We start from the raw sequence: 4,101 nt of genomic DNA, 5'->3' as shown, positions 1-4,101 counted from the left end.
AATCAGAATGTCCTTTGTTTTACTCTAAATTGTTATATATCAGTTAAATAAAGGATTTCTTAAATTATTAAGAGATATATTAATAAAAGTAAGTAAAATATATATTTTAATACAGTATGTTTTATTATTTTATATATTAGAGTGTGTATTTTTTTATCTTTTAAATTATTCTTTAACTCTCTTTATATATATTTATATATTATGGAATCTGTTGAGATTTTAGATATGAATATTTATAATAGAATCTAAAGATATGTTGAACATTAATTTTAAAATACACGCTAAATACATGGAGAAAAATCTACCTTTATTTAAAGAGAATAAGTTTAACAAGAATAAGATTTAAATTCTTTCTAATGAGAAATATATAATATAAAATAAATATTCTAAAATTAAGCTCATTCACTCAACAACAAAAGAGGATATCCCAAATACAAGTGGCAGATACAAAGCTTCTTCTTGAATTTCTTTGATTTTTTTTTTTTTAATGAGTTTTTACCAATTTACCTTCAGCCATTTAGAAAATACTAAACGGAATACAAACGAAAATACAATCCATCTAAGTCAGAAGACCCCCTCATCATACGCATATGTGCCATTCCACATTTCACTTTCAATTCACACTGTGACCTAAAATTTAAAAATAAAAAAAGAACTGGAAAGTGAAGCCACGAAGTCAACAGCAATTTGTGATACATGACTCGGAACTTGCTACCGAAGCTCATTCATTTTTCATGCTCTTGGAACTCACCAGATATGCAGGCTGCTCTCGTTTCGGTATGTTACTTTTGCTTCCTACATCACTTACAGTTATTATTGCAATTTTTTTATTCTGAGAATGTAAGATTGTGATAAGAGGACAAAGACTTGTATAAGATGTTAATTGGCAAGATCCTACGTTGTTTCGATGATCCGATGTTTATTTATATTGCCATATGCAGCTTTTCAATTTTCTCCGAACTTGTAAGAACTCTCTAAACGGAGCTTTCAGCAGTAATTGAGGATATATAACGAAGAAGGTATGAGATCTTATTGTTTCATAGGCTCTTGGTTTAATGTTTGTTCGACTTTCAATGGCTATACTAGTTTGTTGTATGTTAATTCTAATCATTGGATTAAAAACACTTTTTAGTGCAATTTTTTATTACATTCATTTTCATTAAATTATTTTTTCCATTTATTTGTATTAATTCTTAAGTTATAGATAATTGGTTGACGTCAATCACCTCCAAGTCACTTCTGTTGACCATACTTTAAAAAATTAAAGTAATTAAACGTTGTCGTTCGATCTTGTGATCAAGCCTTGTTGTTTTGCTTATAGCATACAGAGATCAACTTATCAATTGCAGATAAATAGCATGGAAATTTTATCATGTACTGGATCAAAGTTTGCAGAATTATCGGCGGACGCAACCTTAAACCAAGCTCGCTATTTGTTTTGCTTCAACAGCATTATTAAAGAACTTGAGGATAAGGAAACTAATTTGAAGGAGGCACAAGATGGCATCAATAAAGCTCATTCATTTTTCATGCTCTTGGAACTCACCAGATATGTAGGCTGCTCTGGTTTCGGTATGTTACTTTTGCTGCCTACATCACTTACAGTTATTATTTCAATTTTTTACTCTTAAGAATGTAAGATTTTGATAAGAGGACATGGACTTGTACAAGATGTTAATTAGCTAGATCCTGCGTTGTTTCGATGATCTGATGTTTATTTATATTGCTAGATGCAGCTTTTAATTTTCTCCAAACTTGTGCGAACTCTGTAACTGGAGCTTTCAGCAGTAATTGAGGATATATAACGAAGAAGGTATGAGATATTATTTTTTCATAGGCTCTTAATTTGATGTTTGTCTTAGTTCAATGGCTATACTAGCTTGTTTTATTTCAATTTTAATCATTGGATTAAAAATAGACCGACAAAACATATTTGTTGAGAAAGTTTTACTACTCTAGTGGTCTTACTTGGCTCGAATTTGAATTAATCGAGTCCCAATATAATTTTTTAATACTAGATAATTTAATACACCGAAAAAACATACCAACAAAATCGTTCGAGAATTTAAGTTCTAAATTTTTAGTGCAATTTTTTTATTTTCATTAAATTTTTTTGCCATTTGTTTGTATTAATTTAACTTAACGTCAATCACCTCCAAGTTAGTATTGTTGACCATTCTTTAAAAATAAAATCAATCTTTAACCTAACGACAATCACCTCAAGTCAGTACTGTTAACTATACTTTAAAAATAAAACTAATTTTCCTACCCAAGTCCCAACATGAGTCCATTATGCTCTCGTGCCATTTCAAATTGGTCCATTTAAAACGTTTTTTCAATTGTACAACCACAAAAAAAAAAAAAAAATTGAAAGTGGCGCTGTTCATGCCCTTCTATTTTCTTCAAGAAACCCATTTGGCTAATTTTTAAACAAAATTTTAATTAAAAAATTTGATAAATATATGATTACTAATATAACTCTTTTAAATTCGACATATAAGCTTATTTTACAAATTAGCTTCATATAAATTATCCTTTTACAAATTATTCAATTCTAATTGAACATTAAAAAAATACGAACATTAATAAAAAAATCAATATTTTATATTTGTTTCCAATTAAAACCTAATTAATATTCTTTATGTTTCATTTGTTGCGTGATAGATTCATTTGAATTTTAATTTACAACAGATAAAATTACCATCTTACAATTGAAAAGTCATGTTCAATAGGTATAAAAGTAATGACAATAGACGTTTTAGGTTAAATTTTAAAAATACAAAGGGTCCGCTTAAGTTATAGTTAATAATTTAACTTACAGCTACCCTGTGAATTTCATTCAGCTCCCTATATTCTATATTATTTATAATTTATTGATAAGTATTATAAAACTTTCTGAATTGTAAAATTTCATTCAATTCCTTATATTTTGTTTTATTTCATTAAAAGTCCTAGAGTTTCAATTCATCCCTTATAATTTTAAATTCCCAAAATAACCTTCATTTAATTAAAAAATATAATTATTATTAAATAAATTATAATTATATTTATATTTATAATTATAATAATTATAAATATAATTTTTTTGTTAAATTGTTAATGATAATAATTAACAATAATTATTATTAATAATTAATTTTTGAATAATAATAATAATAACAATAAAAATAATTAAAATAAAAGATAATAATTATGACATAAATAATTAAGATTTTTATAGTAATTTGTTACAATTTAACTCACTCTAATTTTTATGCTAAGACAAAGTAAACACATAAATTGTAATACAGCTAATTCTAATTACGATTTCTGCAGTTCAAGTAAATAAATTATTATGATCCCAATTTCTCATTTTGATTCTAACTCATTATGTTTCCAGCTAATTTCAATTCCTTTTTAGTCAATGCAATATAAAATTCATAATACTTATGAATAAATTATAAATATTATAGAGTGGTCTAATTGATTATAGAGTAGTTTATAATTTTATAGTGCGTTCACTAAATAGGAATCGAAATTAGTTACAAACATAATGAGTTAGAATCGGAATAGATAGAATCGAAATGAGGAATTGGAATCATAATAATTTTACTTACTTAAACTGTAGGAATCGTAATTAGAATGAGTTGTATTACTATTTATGTGTTTACTTTGTCTTAGAACAAAAATCAAAGTGAGTTAAATTGTAACAAATTACTATAAAATCCTTAATCCATTTTTGTCATAATTATTATTTTGTATTTTAATTATTGTTATTGTTATTATTATTCAAAATTTAATTATTAATAATAATTATCGTTAATTATTATCATTAAAAAATTATTATTAATTGTTGTTAATAGATTAATTAATTATAATACTTTTTATTCTGGTTAATAATAATAATCTATTTAAAAATTATATTTATATTTATAATTATAATAAAATAATTATTGTAATTATAATTATAATTATAATAAAATAATTATTGTAATTATAATTATAATTATAATTATAATTCATTTAATAATTACTATATTTTTTAATTAAATGGAGCTTGTTTTGGGAATTTAAAATTATAGAGGGCGCTTCTCAAAAAAAAATTATAGGGGGCGAATTGGT

The sequence above is a fragment of the Citrus clementina genome, unplaced genomic scaffold (assembly GCF_000493195.1).
Source record: "Citrus clementina cultivar Clemenules unplaced genomic scaffold, Citrus_clementina_v1.0 scaffold_8, whole genome shotgun sequence".
Classification (NCBI taxonomy): Eukaryota; Viridiplantae; Streptophyta; class Magnoliopsida; order Sapindales; family Rutaceae; genus Citrus; species Citrus x clementina.
The sequence above is the reverse complement of the archived record's forward strand: the minus strand, read 5'-3'. Positions refer to the sequence as shown.